Consider the following 22,887-nt stretch of genomic DNA (forward strand, 5'->3'; position numbering starts at 1 on the left):
GAAAAAACTAAGGAATATAACCTAAACTAAGGTACAACTAAATAAAAAACTAAAAATGAAGAATGTAACCTAAAATAAGGTACAATTAAACAAAAAGGAAGCACCTAACCTAAATATTGTGTGTTGTAAACCTAAAATAAGTGTTCATGTTTTGTGCTTGGTGACTGGGAGGATTCTATTAGGCTCCTCTTGATGGACCGTGCACCACACCTGCTCCCGGGTGAGTAACCCATGGAGCAGATGTCCGTAACCCTTCACCTAACCAGCCAGTGCCTCGGAGGAGGTCTGGTGGGGTTCTCCTAGTTTGCCCAATTTTTGAGCCCATTGGCTAATCCCCTACACCCCCCTACCCTACTCTAACCCTGAACCTACAAATTTTGATATGCCCAATTGTGTAATCTAGCCCTTAATCTACTACTATTCTAATCCTAAGGTCCCTAAAGCCTGGTGCCTAAACCCAACCCAAATTTGGTGATGTCTAATTCTGTTTTATTCTAAATTATCCCTACCTTACCCTATGTATCACTACCCCTACCCTATTCCTAACCTACTTGATCTGCCCTACTCCAAAGCCCCCCTACCCTTAATCCTAATCTTATTCCCACTAACCGAATATGACGAACCTGGTCTTACCGAAAACTCAATTAAAAGCCTAAGAAAAGGTAAATAAGGCATAGGGGAGAAACGGCATGGTTAAGTGCAATATGGAAAGGGAGAGAGAAAGGGAAGCAAAAGAGAAGGAGAGGTGAACTTGAGGAAGGAAAGGGAAAGGAAAAGGGAAACAGAAGTGGAAAGGGAAGGAGGTGAAGAAAGAACAGGAATAGAAGACAAAACATATAAGTAAAACAAATACTTACCTAAAACAAATACTTACCTAAAACATACATACTTACTTGGACCGGGGACCTATAAAAGAAAATAACAATTAACCTAAACATTGGTAAGGGAAAGACATAGGCAGGGAAGAAGTAAGGGAAACACAAGGTTAGAAGGGAAAAACGCCTACAGGGACACAAGGGCTTAGGCCAAATAGGCAAAGCTCATTCATTTTAATGATCAGCGAAGCGCCTGAGGAAGGCTAAGTTTGCCGAAACGTTGCGCAGCTGATCACAGACCACAGGTCTAATTTTTTGAACCCCCATCACTTTTGGGTGATGGAACTTAACCTAAACTAAGGATTTGAACCTAAAAAAAGTGTCCAAAAAAACTAAATAATGTTTACTAAACTAAATAAAGTTGAAAAAACTAAGGAATATAACCTAAACTAAGGTACAACTAAATAAAAAACTAAAAATGAAGAATGTAACCTAAAATAAGGTACAATTAAACAAAAAGGAAGCACCTAACCTAAATATTGTGTGTTGTAAACCTAAAATAAGTGTTCATGTTTTGTGCTTGGTGACTGGGAGGATTCTATTAGGCTCCTCTTGATGGACCGTGCACCACACCTGCTCCCGGGTGAGTAACCCATGGAGCAGATGTCCGTAACCCTTCACCTAACCAGCCAGTGCCTCGGAGGAGGTCTGGTGGGGTTCTCCTAGTTTGCCCAATTTTTGAGCCCATTGGCTAATCCCCTACACCCCCCTACCCTACTCTAACCCTGAACCTACAAATTTTGATATGCCCAATTGTGTAATCTAGCCCTTAATCTACTACTATTCTAATCCTAAGGTCCCTAAAGCCTGGTGCCTAAACCCAACCCAAATTTGGTGATGTCTAATTCTGTTTTATTCTAAATTATCCCTACCTTACCCTATGTATCACTACCCCTACCCTATTCCTAACCTACTTGATCTGCCCTACTCCAAAGCCCCCCTACCCTTAATCCTAATCTTATTCCCACTAACCGAATATGACGAACCTGGTCTTACCGAAAACTCAATTAAAAGCCTAAGAAAAGGTAAATAAGGCATAGGGGAGAAACGGCATGGTTAAGTGCAATATGGAAAGGGAGAGAGAAAGGGAAGCAAAAGAGAAGGAGAGGTGAACTTGAGGAAGGAAAGGGAAAGGAAAAGGGAAACAGAAGTGGAAAGGGAAGGAGGTGAAGAAAGAACAGGAATAGAAGACAAAACATATAAGTAAAACAAATACTTACCTAAAACAAATACTTACCTAAAACATACATACTTACTTGGACCGGGGACCTATAAAAGAAAATAACAATTAACCTAAACATTGGTAAGGGAAAGACATAGGCAGGGAAGAAGTAAGGGAAACACAAGGTTAGAAGGGAAAAACGCCTACAGGGACACAAGGGCTTAGGCCAAATAGGCAAAGCTCATTCATTTTAATGATCAGCGAAGCGCCTGAGGAAGGCTAAGTTTGCCGAAACGTTGCGCAGCTGATCACAGACCACAGGTCTAATTTTTTGAACCCCCATCACTTTTGGGTGATGGAACTTAACCTAAACTAAGGATTTGAACCTAAAAAAAGTGTCCAAAAAAACTAAATAATGTTTACTAAACTAAATAAAGTTGAAAAAACTAAGGAATATAACCTAAACTAAGGTACAACTAAATAAAAAACTAAAAATGAAGAATGTAACCTAAAATAAGGTACAATTAAACAAAAAGGAAGCACCTAACCTAAATATTGTGTGTTGTAAACCTAAAATAAGTGTTCATGTTTTGTGCTTGGTGACTGGGAGGATTCTATTAGGCTCCTCTTGATGGACCGTGCACCACACCTGCTCCCGGGTGAGTAACCCATGGAGCAGATGTCCGTAACCCTTCACCTAACCAGCCAGTGCCTCGGAGGAGGTCTGGTGGGGTTCTCCTAGTTTGCCCAATTTTTGAGCCCATTGGCTAATCCCCTACACCCCCCTACCCTACTCTAACCCTGAACCTACAAATTTTGATATGCCCAATTGTGTAATCTAGCCCTTAATCTACTACTATTCTAATCCTAAGGTCCCTAAAGCCTGGTGCCTAAACCCAACCCAAATTTGGTGATGTCTAATTCTGTTTTATTCTAAATTATCCCTACCTTACCCTATGTATCACTACCCCTACCCTATTCCTAACCTACTTGATCTGCCCTACTCCAAAGCCCCCCTACCCTTAATCCTAATCTTATTCCCACTAACCGAATATGACGAACCTGGTCTTACCGAAAACTCAATTAAAAGCCTAAGAAAAGGTAAATAAGGCATAGGGGAGAAACGGCATGGTTAAGTGCAATATGGAAAGGGAGAGAGAAAGGGAAGCAAAAGAGAAGGAGAGGTGAACTTGAGGAAGGAAAGGGAAAGGAAAAGGGAAACAGAAGTGGAAAGGGAAGGAGGTGAAGAAAGAACAGGAATAGAAGACAAAACATATAAGTAAAACAAATACTTACCTAAAACAAATACTTACCTAAAACATACATACTTACTTGGACCGGGGACCTATAAAAGAAAATAACAATTAACCTAAACATTGGTAAGGGAAAGACATAGGCAGGGAAGAAGTAAGGGAAACACAAGGTTAGAAGGGAAAAACGCCTACAGGGACACAAGGGCTTAGGCCAAATAGGCAAAGCTCATTCATTTTAATGATCAGCGAAGCGCCTGAGGAAGGCTAAGTTTGCCGAAACGTTGCGCAGCTGATCACAGACCACAGGTCTAATTTTTTGAACCCCCATCACTTTTGGGTGATGGAACTTAACCTAAACTAAGGATTTGAACCTAAAAAAAGTGTCCAAAAAAACTAAATAATGTTTACTAAACTAAATAAAGTTGAAAAAACTAAGGAATATAACCTAAACTAAGGTACAACTAAATAAAAAACTAAAAATGAAGAATGTAACCTAAAATAAGGTACAATTAAACAAAAAGGAAGCACCTAACCTAAATATTGTGTGTTGTAAACCTAAAATAAGTGTTCATGTTTTGTGCTTGGTGACTGGGAGGATTCTATTAGGCTCCTCTTGATGGACCGTGCACCACACCTGCTCCCGGGTGAGTAACCCATGGAGCAGATGTCCGTAACCCTTCACCTAACCAGCCAGTGCCTCGGAGGAGGTCTGGTGGGGTTCTCCTAGTTTGCCCAATTTTTGAGCCCATTGGCTAATCCCCTACACCCCCCTACCCTACTCTAACCCTGAACCTACAAATTTTGATATGCCCAATTGTGTAATCTAGCCCTTAATCTACTACTATTCTAATCCTAAGGTCCCTAAAGCCTGGTGCCTAAACCCAACCCAAATTTGGTGATGTCTAATTCTGTTTTATTCTAAATTATCCCTACCTTACCCTATGTATCACTACCCCTACCCTATTCCTAACCTACTTGATCTGCCCTACTCCAAAGCCCCCCTACCCTTAATCCTAATCTTATTCCCACTAACCGAATATGACGAACCTGGTCTTACCGAAAACTCAATTAAAAGCCTAAGAAAAGGTAAATAAGGCATAGGGGAGAAACGGCATGGTTAAGTGCAATATGGAAAGGGAGAGAGAAAGGGAAGCAAAAGAGAAGGAGAGGTGAACTTGAGGAAGGAAAGGGAAAGGAAAAGGGAAACAGAAGTGGAAAGGGAAGGAGGTGAAGAAAGAACAGGAATAGAAGACAAAACATATAAGTAAAACAAATACTTACCTAAAACAAATACTTACCTAAAACATACATACTTACTTGGACCGGGGACCTATAAAAGAAAATAACAATTAACCTAAACATTGGTAAGGGAAAGACATAGGCAGGGAAGAAGTAAGGGAAACACAAGGTTAGAAGGGAAAAACGCCTACAGGGACACAAGGGCTTAGGCCAAATAGGCAAAGCTCATTCATTTTAATGATCAGCGAAGCGCCTGAGGAAGGCTAAGTTTGCCGAAACGTTGCGCAGCTGATCACAGACCACAGGTCTAATTTTTTGAACCCCCATCACTTTTGGGTGATGGAACTTAACCTAAACTAAGGATTTGAACCTAAAAAAAGTGTCCAAAAAAACTAAATAATGTTTACTAAACTAAATAAAGTTGAAAAAACTAAGGAATATAACCTAAACTAAGGTACAACTAAATAAAAAACTAAAAATGAAGAATGTAACCTAAAATAAGGTACAATTAAACAAAAAGGAAGCACCTAACCTAAATATTGTGTGTTGTAAACCTAAAATAAGTGTTCATGTTTTGTGCTTGGTGACTGGGAGGATTCTATTAGGCTCCTCTTGATGGACCGTGCACCACACCTGCTCCCGGGTGAGTAACCCATGGAGCAGATGTCCGTAACCCTTCACCTAACCAGCCAGTGCCTCGGAGGAGGTCTGGTGGGGTTCTCCTAGTTTGCCCAATTTTTGAGCCCATTGGCTAATCCCCTACACCCCCCTACCCTACTCTAACCCTGAACCTACAAATTTTGATATGCCCAATTGTGTAATCTAGCCCTTAATCTACTACTATTCTAATCCTAAGGTCCCTAAAGCCTGGTGCCTAAACCCAACCCAAATTTGGTGATGTCTAATTCTGTTTTATTCTAAATTATCCCTACCTTACCCTATGTATCACTACCCCTACCCTATTCCTAACCTACTTGATCTGCCCTACTCCAAAGCCCCCCTACCCTTAATCCTAATCTTATTCCCACTAACCGAATATGACGAACCTGGTCTTACCGAAAACTCAATTAAAAGCCTAAGAAAAGGTAAATAAGGCATAGGGGAGAAACGGCATGGTTAAGTGCAATATGGAAAGGGAGAGAGAAAGGGAAGCAAAAGAGAAGGAGAGGTGAACTTGAGGAAGGAAAGGGAAAGGAAAAGGGAAACAGAAGTGGAAAGGGAAGGAGGTGAAGAAAGAACAGGAATAGAAGACAAAACATATAAGTAAAACAAATACTTACCTAAAACAAATACTTACCTAAAACATACATACTTACTTGGACCGGGGACCTATAAAAGAAAATAACAATTAACCTAAACATTGGTAAGGGAAAGACATAGGCAGGGAAGAAGTAAGGGAAACACAAGGTTAGAAGGGAAAAACGCCTACAGGGACACAAGGGCTTAGGCCAAATAGGCAAAGCTCATTCATTTTAATGATCAGCGAAGCGCCTGAGGAAGGCTAAGTTTGCCGAAACGTTGCGCAGCTGATCACAGACCACAGGTCTAATTTTTTGAACCCCCATCACTTTTGGGTGATGGAACTTAACCTAAACTAAGGATTTGAACCTAAAAAAAGTGTCCAAAAAAACTAAATAATGTTTACTAAACTAAATAAAGTTGAAAAAACTAAGGAATATAACCTAAACTAAGGTACAACTAAATAAAAAACTAAAAATGAAGAATGTAACCTAAAATAAGGTACAATTAAACAAAAAGGAAGCACCTAACCTAAATATTGTGTGTTGTAAACCTAAAATAAGTGTTCATGTTTTGTGCTTGGTGACTGGGAGGATTCTATTAGGCTCCTCTTGATGGACCGTGCACCACACCTGCTCCCGGGTGAGTAACCCATGGAGCAGATGTCCGTAACCCTTCACCTAACCAGCCAGTGCCTCGGAGGAGGTCTGGTGGGGTTCTCCTAGTTTGCCCAATTTTTGAGCCCATTGGCTAATCCCCTACACCCCCCTACCCTACTCTAACCCTGAACCTACAAATTTTGATATGCCCAATTGTGTAATCTAGCCCTTAATCTACTACTATTCTAATCCTAAGGTCCCTAAAGCCTGGTGCCTAAACCCAACCCAAATTTGGTGATGTCTAATTCTGTTTTATTCTAAATTATCCCTACCTTACCCTATGTATCACTACCCCTACCCTATTCCTAACCTACTTGATCTGCCCTACTCCAAAGCCCCCCTACCCTTAATCCTAATCTTATTCCCACTAACCGAATATGACGAACCTGGTCTTACCGAAAACTCAATTAAAAGCCTAAGAAAAGGTAAATAAGGCATAGGGGAGAAACGGCATGGTTAAGTGCAATATGGAAAGGGAGAGAGAAAGGGAAGCAAAAGAGAAGGAGAGGTGAACTTGAGGAAGGAAAGGGAAAGGAAAAGGGAAACAGAAGTGGAAAGGGAAGGAGGTGAAGAAAGAACAGGAATAGAAGACAAAACATATAAGTAAAACAAATACTTACCTAAAACAAATACTTACCTAAAACATACATACTTACTTGGACCGGGGACCTATAAAAGAAAATAACAATTAACCTAAACATTGGTAAGGGAAAGACATAGGCAGGGAAGAAGTAAGGGAAACACAAGGTTAGAAGGGAAAAACGCCTACAGGGACACAAGGGCTTAGGCCAAATAGGCAAAGCTCATTCATTTTAATGATCAGCGAAGCGCCTGAGGAAGGCTAAGTTTGCCGAAACGTTGCGCAGCTGATCACAGACCACAGGTCTAATTTTTTGAACCCCCATCACTTTTGGGTGATGGAACTTAACCTAAACTAAGGATTTGAACCTAAAAAAAGTGTCCAAAAAAACTAAATAATGTTTACTAAACTAAATAAAGTTGAAAAAACTAAGGAATATAACCTAAACTAAGGTACAACTAAATAAAAAACTAAAAATGAAGAATGTAACCTAAAATAAGGTACAATTAAACAAAAAGGAAGCACCTAACCTAAATATTGTGTGTTGTAAACCTAAAATAAGTGTTCATGTTTTGTGCTTGGTGACTGGGAGGATTCTATTAGGCTCCTCTTGATGGACCGTGCACCACACCTGCTCCCGGGTGAGTAACCCATGGAGCAGATGTCCGTAACCCTTCACCTAACCAGCCAGTGCCTCGGAGGAGGTCTGGTGGGGTTCTCCTAGTTTGCCCAATTTTTGAGCCCATTGGCTAATCCCCTACACCCCCCTACCCTACTCTAACCCTGAACCTACAAATTTTGATATGCCCAATTGTGTAATCTAGCCCTTAATCTACTACTATTCTAATCCTAAGGTCCCTAAAGCCTGGTGCCTAAACCCAACCCAAATTTGGTGATGTCTAATTCTGTTTTATTCTAAATTATCCCTACCTTACCCTATGTATCACTACCCCTACCCTATTCCTAACCTACTTGATCTGCCCTACTCCAAAGCCCCCCTACCCTTAATCCTAATCTTATTCCCACTAACCGAATATGACGAACCTGGTCTTACCGAAAACTCAATTAAAAGCCTAAGAAAAGGTAAATAAGGCATAGGGGAGAAACGGCATGGTTAAGTGCAATATGGAAAGGGAGAGAGAAAGGGAAGCAAAAGAGAAGGAGAGGTGAACTTGAGGAAGGAAAGGGAAAGGAAAAGGGAAACAGAAGTGGAAAGGGAAGGAGGTGAAGAAAGAACAGGAATAGAAGACAAAACATATAAGTAAAACAAATACTTACCTAAAACAAATACTTACCTAAAACATACATACTTACTTGGACCGGGGACCTATAAAAGAAAATAACAATTAACCTAAACATTGGTAAGGGAAAGACATAGGCAGGGAAGAAGTAAGGGAAACACAAGGTTAGAAGGGAAAAACGCCTACAGGGACACAAGGGCTTAGGCCAAATAGGCAAAGCTCATTCATTTTAATGATCAGCGAAGCGCCTGAGGAAGGCTAAGTTTGCCGAAACGTTGCGCAGCTGATCACAGACCACAGGTCTAATTTTTTGAACCCCCATCACTTTTGGGTGATGGAACTTAACCTAAACTAAGGATTTGAACCTAAAAAAAGTGTCCAAAAAAACTAAATAATGTTTACTAAACTAAATAAAGTTGAAAAAACTAAGGAATATAACCTAAACTAAGGTACAACTAAATAAAAAACTAAAAATGAAGAATGTAACCTAAAATAAGGTACAATTAAACAAAAAGGAAGCACCTAACCTAAATATTGTGTGTTGTAAACCTAAAATAAGTGTTCATGTTTTGTGCTTGGTGACTGGGAGGATTCTATTAGGCTCCTCTTGATGGACCGTGCACCACACCTGCTCCCGGGTGAGTAACCCATGGAGCAGATGTCCGTAACCCTTCACCTAACCAGCCAGTGCCTCGGAGGAGGTCTGGTGGGGTTCTCCTAGTTTGCCCAATTTTTGAGCCCATTGGCTAATCCCCTACACCCCCCTACCCTACTCTAACCCTGAACCTACAAATTTTGATATGCCCAATTGTGTAATCTAGCCCTTAATCTACTACTATTCTAATCCTAAGGTCCCTAAAGCCTGGTGCCTAAACCCAACCCAAATTTGGTGATGTCTAATTCTGTTTTATTCTAAATTATCCCTACCTTACCCTATGTATCACTACCCCTACCCTATTCCTAACCTACTTGATCTGCCCTACTCCAAAGCCCCCCTACCCTTAATCCTAATCTTATTCCCACTAACCGAATATGACGAACCTGGTCTTACCGAAAACTCAATTAAAAGCCTAAGAAAAGGTAAATAAGGCATAGGGGAGAAACGGCATGGTTAAGTGCAATATGGAAAGGGAGAGAGAAAGGGAAGCAAAAGAGAAGGAGAGGTGAACTTGAGGAAGGAAAGGGAAAGGAAAAGGGAAACAGAAGTGGAAAGGGAAGGAGGTGAAGAAAGAACAGGAATAGAAGACAAAACATATAAGTAAAACAAATACTTACCTAAAACAAATACTTACCTAAAACATACATACTTACTTGGACCGGGGACCTATAAAAGAAAATAACAATTAACCTAAACATTGGTAAGGGAAAGACATAGGCAGGGAAGAAGTAAGGGAAACACAAGGTTAGAAGGGAAAAACGCCTACAGGGACACAAGGGCTTAGGCCAAATAGGCAAAGCTCATTCATTTTAATGATCAGCGAAGCGCCTGAGGAAGGCTAAGTTTGCCGAAACGTTGCGCAGCTGATCACAGACCACAGGTCTAATTTTTTGAACCCCCATCACTTTTGGGTGATGGAACTTAACCTAAACTAAGGATTTGAACCTAAAAAAAGTGTCCAAAAAAACTAAATAATGTTTACTAAACTAAATAAAGTTGAAAAAACTAAGGAATATAACCTAAACTAAGGTACAACTAAATAAAAAACTAAAAATGAAGAATGTAACCTAAAATAAGGTACAATTAAACAAAAAGGAAGCACCTAACCTAAATATTGTGTGTTGTAAACCTAAAATAAGTGTTCATGTTTTGTGCTTGGTGACTGGGAGGATTCTATTAGGCTCCTCTTGATGGACCGTGCACCACACCTGCTCCCGGGTGAGTAACCCATGGAGCAGATGTCCGTAACCCTTCACCTAACCAGCCAGTGCCTCGGAGGAGGTCTGGTGGGGTTCTCCTAGTTTGCCCAATTTTTGAGCCCATTGGCTAATCCCCTACACCCCCCTACCCTACTCTAACCCTGAACCTACAAATTTTGATATGCCCAATTGTGTAATCTAGCCCTTAATCTACTACTATTCTAATCCTAAGGTCCCTAAAGCCTGGTGCCTAAACCCAACCCAAATTTGGTGATGTCTAATTCTGTTTTATTCTAAATTATCCCTACCTTACCCTATGTATCACTACCCCTACCCTATTCCTAACCTACTTGATCTGCCCTACTCCAAAGCCCCCCTACCCTTAATCCTAATCTTATTCCCACTAACCGAATATGACGAACCTGGTCTTACCGAAAACTCAATTAAAAGCCTAAGAAAAGGTAAATAAGGCATAGGGGAGAAACGGCATGGTTAAGTGCAATATGGAAAGGGAGAGAGAAAGGGAAGCAAAAGAGAAGGAGAGGTGAACTTGAGGAAGGAAAGGGAAAGGAAAAGGGAAACAGAAGTGGAAAGGGAAGGAGGTGAAGAAAGAACAGGAATAGAAGACAAAACATATAAGTAAAACAAATACTTACCTAAAACAAATACTTACCTAAAACATACATACTTACTTGGACCGGGGACCTATAAAAGAAAATAACAATTAACCTAAACATTGGTAAGGGAAAGACATAGGCAGGGAAGAAGTAAGGGAAACACAAGGTTAGAAGGGAAAAACGCCTACAGGGACACAAGGGCTTAGGCCAAATAGGCAAAGCTCATTCATTTTAATGATCAGCGAAGCGCCTGAGGAAGGCTAAGTTTGCCGAAACGTTGCGCAGCTGATCACAGACCACAGGTCTAATTTTTTGAACCCCCATCACTTTTGGGTGATGGAACTTAACCTAAACTAAGGATTTGAACCTAAAAAAAGTGTCCAAAAAAACTAAATAATGTTTACTAAACTAAATAAAGTTGAAAAAACTAAGGAATATAACCTAAACTAAGGTACAACTAAATAAAAAACTAAAAATGAAGAATGTAACCTAAAATAAGGTACAATTAAACAAAAAGGAAGCACCTAACCTAAATATTGTGTGTTGTAAACCTAAAATAAGTGTTCATGTTTTGTGCTTGGTGACTGGGAGGATTCTATTAGGCTCCTCTTGATGGACCGTGCACCACACCTGCTCCCGGGTGAGTAACCCATGGAGCAGATGTCCGTAACCCTTCACCTAACCAGCCAGTGCCTCGGAGGAGGTCTGGTGGGGTTCTCCTAGTTTGCCCAATTTTTGAGCCCATTGGCTAATCCCCTACACCCCCCTACCCTACTCTAACCCTGAACCTACAAATTTTGATATGCCCAATTGTGTAATCTAGCCCTTAATCTACTACTATTCTAATCCTAAGGTCCCTAAAGCCTGGTGCCTAAACCCAACCCAAATTTGGTGATGTCTAATTCTGTTTTATTCTAAATTATCCCTACCTTACCCTATGTATCACTACCCCTACCCTATTCCTAACCTACTTGATCTGCCCTACTCCAAAGCCCCCCTACCCTTAATCCTAATCTTATTCCCACTAACCGAATATGACGAACCTGGTCTTACCGAAAACTCAATTAAAAGCCTAAGAAAAGGTAAATAAGGCATAGGGGAGAAACGGCATGGTTAAGTGCAATATGGAAAGGGAGAGAGAAAGGGAAGCAAAAGAGAAGGAGAGGTGAACTTGAGGAAGGAAAGGGAAAGGAAAAGGGAAACAGAAGTGGAAAGGGAAGGAGGTGAAGAAAGAACAGGAATAGAAGACAAAACATATAAGTAAAACAAATACTTACCTAAAACAAATACTTACCTAAAACATACATACTTACTTGGACCGGGGACCTATAAAAGAAAATAACAATTAACCTAAACATTGGTAAGGGAAAGACATAGGCAGGGAAGAAGTAAGGGAAACACAAGGTTAGAAGGGAAAAACGCCTACAGGGACACAAGGGCTTAGGCCAAATAGGCAAAGCTCATTCATTTTAATGATCAGCGAAGCGCCTGAGGAAGGCTAAGTTTGCCGAAACGTTGCGCAGCTGATCACAGACCACAGGTCTAATTTTTTGAACCCCCATCACTTTTGGGTGATGGAACTTAACCTAAACTAAGGATTTGAACCTAAAAAAAGTGTCCAAAAAAACTAAATAATGTTTACTAAACTAAATAAAGTTGAAAAAACTAAGGAATATAACCTAAACTAAGGTACAACTAAATAAAAAACTAAAAATGAAGAATGTAACCTAAAATAAGGTACAATTAAACAAAAAGGAAGCACCTAACCTAAATATTGTGTGTTGTAAACCTAAAATAAGTGTTCATGTTTTGTGCTTGGTGACTGGGAGGATTCTATTAGGCTCCTCTTGATGGACCGTGCACCACACCTGCTCCCGGGTGAGTAACCCATGGAGCAGATGTCCGTAACCCTTCACCTAACCAGCCAGTGCCTCGGAGGAGGTCTGGTGGGGTTCTCCTAGTTTGCCCAATTTTTGAGCCCATTGGCTAATCCCCTACACCCCCCTACCCTACTCTAACCCTGAACCTACAAATTTTGATATGCCCAATTGTGTAATCTAGCCCTTAATCTACTACTATTCTAATCCTAAGGTCCCTAAAGCCTGGTGCCTAAACCCAACCCAAATTTGGTGATGTCTAATTCTGTTTTATTCTAAATTATCCCTACCTTACCCTATGTATCACTACCCCTACCCTATTCCTAACCTACTTGATCTGCCCTACTCCAAAGCCCCCCTACCCTTAATCCTAATCTTATTCCCACTAACCGAATATGACGAACCTGGTCTTACCGAAAACTCAATTAAAAGCCTAAGAAAAGGTAAATAAGGCATAGGGGAGAAACGGCATGGTTAAGTGCAATATGGAAAGGGAGAGAGAAAGGGAAGCAAAAGAGAAGGAGAGGTGAACTTGAGGAAGGAAAGGGAAAGGAAAAGGGAAACAGAAGTGGAAAGGGAAGGAGGTGAAGAAAGAACAGGAATAGAAGACAAAACATATAAGTAAAACAAATACTTACCTAAAACAAATACTTACCTAAAACATACATACTTACTTGGACCGGGGACCTATAAAAGAAAATAACAATTAACCTAAACATTGGTAAGGGAAAGACATAGGCAGGGAAGAAGTAAGGGAAACACAAGGTTAGAAGGGAAAAACGCCTACAGGGACACAAGGGCTTAGGCCAAATAGGCAAAGCTCATTCATTTTAATGATCAGCGAAGCGCCTGAGGAAGGCTAAGTTTGCCGAAACGTTGCGCAGCTGATCACAGACCACAGGTCTAATTTTTTGAACCCCCATCACTTTTGGGTGATGGAACTTAACCTAAACTAAGGATTTGAACCTAAAAAAAGTGTCCAAAAAAACTAAATAATGTTTACTAAACTAAATAAAGTTGAAAAAACTAAGGAATATAACCTAAACTAAGGTACAACTAAATAAAAAACTAAAAATGAAGAATGTAACCTAAAATAAGGTACAATTAAACAAAAAGGAAGCACCTAACCTAAATATTGTGTGTTGTAAACCTAAAATAAGTGTTCATGTTTTGTGCTTGGTGACTGGGAGGATTCTATTAGGCTCCTCTTGATGGACCGTGCACCACACCTGCTCCCGGGTGAGTAACCCATGGAGCAGATGTCCGTAACCCTTCACCTAACCAGCCAGTGCCTCGGAGGAGGTCTGGTGGGGTTCTCCTAGTTTGCCCAATTTTTGAGCCCATTGGCTAATCCCCTACACCCCCCTACCCTACTCTAACCCTGAACCTACAAATTTTGATATGCCCAATTGTGTAATCTAGCCCTTAATCTACTACTATTCTAATCCTAAGGTCCCTAAAGCCTGGTGCCTAAACCCAACCCAAATTTGGTGATGTCTAATTCTGTTTTATTCTAAATTATCCCTACCTTACCCTATGTATCACTACCCCTACCCTATTCCTAACCTACTTGATCTGCCCTACTCCAAAGCCCCCCTACCCTTAATCCTAATCTTATTCCCACTAACCGAATATGACGAACCTGGTCTTACCGAAAACTCAATTAAAAGCCTAAGAAAAGGTAAATAAGGCATAGGGGAGAAACGGCATGGTTAAGTGCAATATGGAAAGGGAGAGAGAAAGGGAAGCAAAAGAGAAGGAGAGGTGAACTTGAGGAAGGAAAGGGAAAGGAAAAGGGAAACAGAAGTGGAAAGGGAAGGAGGTGAAGAAAGAACAGGAATAGAAGACAAAACATATAAGTAAAACAAATACTTACCTAAAACAAATACTTACCTAAAACATACATACTTACTTGGACCGGGGACCTATAAAAGAAAATAACAATTAACCTAAACATTGGTAAGGGAAAGACATAGGCAGGGAAGAAGTAAGGGAAACACAAGGTTAGAAGGGAAAAACGCCTACAGGGACACAAGGGCTTAGGCCAAATAGGCAAAGCTCATTCATTTTAATGATCAGCGAAGCGCCTGAGGAAGGCTAAGTTTGCCGAAACGTTGCGCAGCTGATCACAGACCACAGGTCTAATTTTTTGAACCCCCATCACTTTTGGGTGATGGAACTTAACCTAAACTAAGGATTTGAACCTAAAAAAAGTGTCCAAAAAAACTAAATAATGTTTACTAAACTAAATAAAGTTGAAAAAACTAAGGAATATAACCTAAACTAAGGTACAACTAAATAAAAAACTAAAAATGAAGAATGTAACCTAAAATAAGGTACAATTAAACAAAAAGGAAGCACCTAACCTAAATATTGTGTGTTGTAAACCTAAAATAAGTGTTCATGTTTTGTGCTTGGTGACTGGGAGGATTCTATTAGGCTCCTCTTGATGGACCGTGCACCACACCTGCTCCCGGGTGAGTAACCCATGGAGCAGATGTCCGTAACCCTTCACCTAACCAGCCAGTGCCTCGGAGGAGGTCTGGTGGGGTTCTCCTAGTTTGCCCAATTTTTGAGCCCATTGGCTAATCCCCTACACCCCCCTACCCTACTCTAACCCTGAACCTACAAATTTTGATATGCCCAATTGTGTAATCTAGCCCTTAATCTACTACTATTCTAATCCTAAGGTCCCTAAAGCCTGGTGCCTAAACCCAACCCAAATTTGGTGATGTCTAATTCTGTTTTATTCTAAATTATCCCTACCTTACCCTATGTATCACTACCCCTACCCTATTCCTAACCTACTTGATCTGCCCTACTCCAAAGCCCCCCTACCCTTAATCCTAATCTTATTCCCACTAACCGAATATGACGAACCTGGTCTTACCGAAAACTCAATTAAAAGCCTAAGAAAAGGTAAATAAGGCATAGGGGAGAAACGGCATGGTTAAGTGCAATATGGAAAGGGAGAGAGAAAGGGAAGCAAAAGAGAAGGAGAGGTGAACTTGAGGAAGGAAAGGGAAAGGAAAAGGGAAACAGAAGTGGAAAGGGAAGGAGGTGAAGAAAGAACAGGAATAGAAGACAAAACATATAAGTAAAACAAATACTTACCTAAAACAAATACTTACCTAAAACATACATACTTACTTGGACCGGGGACCTATAAAAGAAAATAACAATTAACCTAAACATTGGTAAGGGAAAGACATAGGCAGGGAAGAAGTAAGGGAAACACAAGGTTAGAAGGGAAAAACGCCTACAGGGACACAAGGGCTTAGGCCAAATAGGCAAAGCTCATTCATTTTAATGATCAGCGAAGCGCCTGAGGAAGGCTAAGTTTGCCGAAACGTTGCGCAGCTGATCACAGACCACAGGTCTAATTTTTTGAACCCCCATCACTTTTGGGTGATGGAACTTAACCTAAACTAAGGATTTGAACCTAAAAAAAGTGTCCAAAAAAACTAAATAATGTTTACTAAACTAAATAAAGTTGAAAAAACTAAGGAATATAACCTAAACTAAGGTACAACTAAATAAAAAACTAAAAATGAAGAATGTAACCTAAAATAAGGTACAATTAAACAAAAAGGAAGCACCTAACCTAAATATTGTGTGTTGTAAACCTAAAATAAGTGTTCATGTTTTGTGCTTGGTGACTGGGAGGATTCTATTAGGCTCCTCTTGATGGACCGTGCACCACACCTGCTCCCGGGTGAGTAACCCATGGAGCAGATGTCCGTAACCCTTCACCTAACCAGCCAGTGCCTCGGAGGAGGTCTGGTGGGGTTCTCCTAGTTTGCCCAATTTTTGAGCCCATTGGCTAATCCCCTACACCCCCCTACCCTACTCTAACCCTGAACCTACAAATTTTGATATGCCCAATTGTGTAATCTAGCCCTTAATCTACTACTATTCTAATCCTAAGGTCCCTAAAGCCTGGTGCCTAAACCCAACCCAAATTTGGTGATGTCTAATTCTGTTTTATTCTAAATTATCCCTACCTTACCCTATGTATCACTACCCCTACCCTATTCCTAACCTACTTGATCTGCCCTACTCCAAAGCCCCCCTACCCTTAATCCTAATCTTATTCCCACTAACCGAATATGACGAACCTGGTCTTACCGAAAACTCAATTAAAAGCCTAAGAAAAGGTAAATAAGGCATAGGGGAGAAACGGCATGGTTAAGTGCAATATGGAAAGGGAGAGAGAAAGGGAAGCAAAAGAGAAGGAGAGGTGAACTTGAGGAAGGAAAGGGAAAGGAAAAGGGAAACAGAAGTGGAAAGGGAAGGAGGTGAAGAAAGAACAGGAATAGAAGACAAAACATATAAGTAAAACAAATACTTACCTAAAACAAATACTTACCTAAAACATACATACTTACTTGGACCGGGGACCTATAAAAGAAAATAACAATTAACCTAAACATTGGTAAGGGAAAGACATAGGCAGGGAAGAAGTAAGGGAAACACAAGGTTAGAAGGGAAAAACGCCTACAGGGACACAAGGGCTTAGGCCAAATAGGCAAAGCTCATTCATTTTAATGATCAGCGAAGCGCCTGAGGAAGGCTAAGTTTGCCGAAACGTTGCGCAGCTGATCACAGACCACAGGTCTAATTTTTTGAACCCCCATCACTTTTGGGTGATGGAACTTAACCTAAACTAAGGATTTGAACCTAAAAAAAGTGTCCAAAAAAACTAAATAATGTTTACTAAACTAAATAAAGTTGAAAAAACTAAGGAATATAACCTAAACTAAGGTACAACTAAATAAAAAACTAAAAATGAAGAATGTAACCTAAAATAAGGTACAATTAAACAAAAAGGAAGCACCTAACCTAAATATTGTGTGTTGTAAACCTAAAATAAGTGTTCATGTTTTGTGCTTGGTGACTGGGAGGATTCTATTAGGCTCCTCTTGATGGACCGTGCACCACACCTGCTCCCGGGTGAGTAACCCATGGAGCAGATGTCCGTAACCCTTCACCTAACCAGCCAGTGCCTCGGAGGAGGTCTGGTGGGGTTCTCCTAGTTTGCCCAATTTTTGAGCCCATTGGCTAATCCCCTACACCCCCCTACCCTACTCTAACCCTGAACCTACAAATTTTGATATGCCCAATTGTGTAATCTAGCCCTTAATCTACTACTATTCTAATCCTAAGGTCCCTAAAGCCTGGTGCCTAAACCCAACCCAAATTTGGTGATGTCTAATTCTGTTTTATTCTAAATTATCCCTACCTTACCCTATGTATCACTACCCCTACCCTATTCCTAACCTACTTGATCTGCCCTACTCCAAAGCCCCCCTACCCTTAATCCTAATCTTATTCCCACTAACCGAATATGACGAACCTGGTCTTACCGAAAACTCAATTAAAAGCCTAAGAAAAGGTAAATAAGGCATAGGGGAGAAACGGCATGGTTAAGTGCAATATGGAAAGGGAGAGAGAAAGGGAAGCAAAAGAGAAGGAGAGGTGAACTTGAGGAAGGAAAGGGAAAGGAAAAGGGAAACAGAAGTGGAAAGGGAAGGAGGTGAAGAAAGAACAGGAATAGAAGACAAAACATATAAGTAAAACAAATACTTACCTAAAACAAATACTTACCTAAAACATACATACTTACTTGGACCGGGGACCTATAAAAGAAAATAACAATTAACCTAAACATTGGTAAGGGAAAGACATAGGCAGGGAAGAAGTAAGGGAAACACAAGGTTAGAAGGGAAAAACGCCTACAGGGACACAAGGGCTTAGGCCAAATAGGCAAAGCTCATTCATTTTAATGATCAGCGAAGCGCCTGAGGAAGGCTAAGTTTGCCGAAACGTTGCGCAGCTGATCACAGACCACAGGTCTAATTTTTTGAACCCCCATCACTTTTGGGTGATGGAACTTAACCTAAACTAAGGATTTGAACCTAAAAAAAGTGTCCAAAAAAACTAAATAATGTTTACTAAACTAAATAAAGTTGAAAAAACTAAGGAATATAACCTAAACTAAGGTACAACTAAATAAAAAACTAAAAATGAAGAATGTAACCTAAAATAAGGTACAATTAAACAAAAAGGAAGCACCTAACCTAAATATTGTGTGTTGTAAACCTAAAATAAGTGTTCATGTTTTGTGCTTGGTGACTGGGAGGATTCTATTAGGCTCCTCTTGATGGACCGTGCACCACACCTGCTCCCGGGTGAGTAACCCATGGAGCAGATGTCCGTAACCCTTCACCTAACCCCCCTAACCCATGTCCAATCCTATCCTATTCTAAATTATCCCAACCTAATCTACCCTATTCTACTGCCCCTACCCTAATCCTAACCTAATTATTCATCCCTAATCCTATGTCCCCTGACCCCGAATCCTAATCTATAGCCTACCTAACCCAGCTACCGGAAGTCTTTAAATTCACGGGTATTGACAGTAATAATAACCCAAAGAAATATAAACTCAAAAGTAAATAGGCATAGTAAAGCCATAAAAGTCCTAGACGATGGGAAGAGACGTTGGTGTTAAGGACAGTGAAGGAGAAGGTGAAAGCAAGGGGAGGCAGAAGAGAAGGATAGGAGAACTTAGAGGAAGGAGAGGGAAAGGAAAAAGGGAAAGAGTGGAAAGGAAAGGAGGTGAGGAAAGGATAAGGAAAGGAAGACAAAACTAAAAAACATATACTTACCTTGACCTAAAAACAAAATTAATATTTATTTGGACTGGGACTTGGGAAAGAAAAAAGAAAAAAAGAACAAATAATACTTACCTGTAAACCTAAAAAAAGAAAAAATAATACTTACTTGTAAACCTATAAAAGAAAAAATAATACTTACCTGGAAACCTATAAAAGTAAAAAATAATACTTATCTGGAAACCTATATAAAGAAAAAACAATACTTACCTGAGAATGGGACCTGTAAAATAAGAAACATCCTAAATTAAGAAACAGAAAAAGAATTAGAAAGGGAAGGCAAAAAGGAAAAAGGAGGGCGGAGCCAAAAGGGTATAAAAGGAGCTGAAGCCAAGCAGGCTCTGCTCACTTGCAAAAGGGTCAGCAAAGCGTCTGAAGAAGGCAGAAGATGCCGAAACGTTACGCATATGCTGATCATATGGCTATAAGTCAAATTTTTTGAAACACCACCACCTTCGGGTGATGGAAAATAATAACCTATATAAGGGAATGTAACCCGAGAATTGGGTACATGAAACTAAATGGTGTATGTTTAACCTAATTGTGGGTAATTTTTATAGGAGTTGGAGGTGCTCTGCTTGGTGCTTCTTAGATGGACCGTGCATCATTCTTGCTCCCGGGTGTTGGCCCGTGGAGCAGGGTTTCTAACCAATTTCCTAACCAGCCAGTGCCTCAGGAGTAGCCTGGCGGGGTCCTTCTAGCTCCATCTAACCTAATTTTTGAGGCCCAAACGGCTAACCCCCTACCCCCTATCCTAGCCTAAATCCCTAGTCTATAAATTTTATATGCCCAATTGGTATTACTTGTTCTAACCCCATCCCATTTACTATCATAACCCCAAGGTCCATATTGCCTAATCCTAACCCCAATTTGTACATGTCCAATCCTATCCTATTCTAAATTATCCCAACCTAATCTACCCTATTCTACTGCCCCTACCCTAATCCTAACCTAATTATTCATCCCTAATCCTATGTCCCCTGACCCCGAATCCTAATCTATAGCCTACCTAACCCAGCTACCGGAAGTCTTTAAATTCACGGGTATTGACAGTAATAATAACCCAAAGAAATATAAACTCAAAAGTAAATAGGCATAGTAAAGCCATAAAAGTCCTAGACGATGGGAAGAGACGTTGGTGTTAAGGACAGTGAAGGAGAAGGTGAAAGCAAGGGGAGGCAGAAGAGAAGGATAGGAGAACTTAGAGGAAGGAGAGGGAAAGGAAAAAGGGAAAGAGTGGAAAGGAAAGGAGGTGAGGAAAGGATAAGGAAAGGAAGACAAAACTAAAAAACATATACTTACCTTGACCTAAAAACAAAATTAATATTTATTTGGACTGGGACTTGGGAAAGAAAAAAGAAAAAAAGAACAAATAATACTTACCTGTAAACCTAAAAAAAGAAAAAATAATACTTACTTGTAAACCTATAAAAGAAAAAATAATACTTACCTGGAAACCTATAAAAGTAAAAAATAATACTTATCTGGAAACCTATATAAAGAAAAAACAATACTTACCTGAGAATGGGACCTGTAAAATAAGAAACATCCTAAATTAAGAAACAGAAAAAGAATTAGAAAGGGAAGGCAAAAAGGAAAAAGGAGGGCGGAGCCAAAAGGGTATAAAAGGAGCTGAAGCCAAGCAGGCTCTGCTCACTTGCAAAAGGGTCAGCAAAGCGTCTGAAGAAGGCAGAAGATGCCGAAACGTTACGCATATGCTGATCATATGGCTATAAGTCAAATTTTTTGAAACACCACCACCTTCGGGTGATGGAAAATAATAACCTATATAAGGGAATGTAACCCGAGAATTGGGTACATGAAACTAAATGGTGTATGTTTAACCTAATTGTGGGTAATTTTTATAGGAGTTGGAGGTGCTCTGCTTGGTGCTTCTTAGATGGACCGTGCATCATTCTTGCTCCCGGGTGTTGGCCCGTGGAGCAGGGTTTCTAACCAATTTCCTAACCAGCCAGTGCCTCAGGAGTAGCCTGGCGGGGTCCTTCTAGCTCCATCTAACCTAATTTTTGAGGCCCAAACGGCTAACCCCCTACCCCCTATCCTAGCCTAAATCCCTAGTCTATAAATTTTATATGCCCAATTGGTATTACTTGTTCTAACCCCATCCCATTTACTATCATAACCCCAAGGTCCATATTGCCTAATCCTAACCCCAATTTGTACATGTCCAATCCTATCCTATTCTAAATTATCCCAACCTAATCTACCCTATTCTACTGCCCCTACCCTAATCCTAACCTAATTATTCATCCCTAATCCTATGTCCCCTGACCCCGAATCCTAATCTATAGCCTACCTAACCCAGCTACCGGAAGTCTTTAAATTCACGGGTATTGACAGTAATAATAACCCAAAGAAATATAAACTCAAAAGTAAATAGGCATAGTAAAGCCATAAAAGTCCTAGACGATGGGAAGAGACGTTGGTGTTAAGGACAGTGAAGGAGAAGGTGAAAGCAAGGGGAGGCAGAAGAGAAGGATAGGAGAACTTAGAGGAAGGAGAGGGAAAGGAAAAAGGGAAAGAGTGGAAAGGAAAGGAGGTGAGGAAAGGATAAGGAAAGGAAGACAAAACTAAAAAACATATACTTACCTTGACCTAAAAACAAAATTAATATTTATTTGGACTGGGACTTGGGAAAGAAAAAAGAAAAAAAGAACAAATAATACTTACCTGTAAACCTAAAAAAAGAAAAAATAATACTTACTTGTAAACCTATAAAAGAAAAAATAATACTTACCTGGAAACCTATAAAAGTAAAAAATAATACTTATCTGGAAACCTATATAAAGAAAAAACAATACTTACCTGAGAATGGGACCTGTAAAATAAGAAACATCCTAAATTAAGAAACAGAAAAAGAATTAGAAAGGGAAGGCAAAAAGGAAAAAGGAGGGCGGAGCCAAAAGGGTATAAAAGGAGCTGAAGCCAAGCAGGCTCTGCTCACTTGCAAAAGGGTCAGCAAAGCGTCTGAAGAAGGCAGAAGATGCCGAAACGTTACGCATATGCTGATCATATGGCTATAAGTCAAATTTTTTGAAACACCACCACCTTCGGGTGATGGAAAATAATAACCTATATAAGGGAATGTAACCCGAGAATTGGGTACATGAAACTAAATGGTGTATGTTTAACCTAATTGTGGGTAATTTTTATAGGAGTTGGAGGTGCTCTGCTTGGTGCTTCTTAGATGGACCGTGCATCATTCTTGCTCCCGGGTGTTGGCCCGTGGAGCAGGGTTTCTAACCAATTTCCTAACCAGCCAGTGCCTCAGGAGTAGCCTGGCGGGGTCCTTCTAGCTCCATCTAACCTAATTTTTGAGGCCCAAACGGCTAACCCCCTACCCCCTATCCTAGCCTAAATCCCTAGTCTATAAATTTTATATGCCCAATTGGTATTACTTGTTCTAACCCCATCCCATTTACTATCATAACCCCAAGGTCCATATTGCCTAATCCTAACCCCAATTTGTACATGTCCAATCCTATCCTATTCTAAATTATCCCAACCTAATCTACCCTATTCTACTGCCCCTACCCTAATCCTAACCTAATTATTCATCCCTAATCCTATGTCCCCTGACCCCGAATCCT

Source organism: Lutjanus erythropterus, chromosome 10 (assembly GCF_056507025.1).
Source record: "Lutjanus erythropterus isolate fLutEry1 chromosome 10, fLutEry1.hap2, whole genome shotgun sequence".
Classification (NCBI taxonomy): Eukaryota; Metazoa; Chordata; class Actinopteri; order Lutjaniformes; family Lutjanidae; genus Lutjanus; species Lutjanus erythropterus.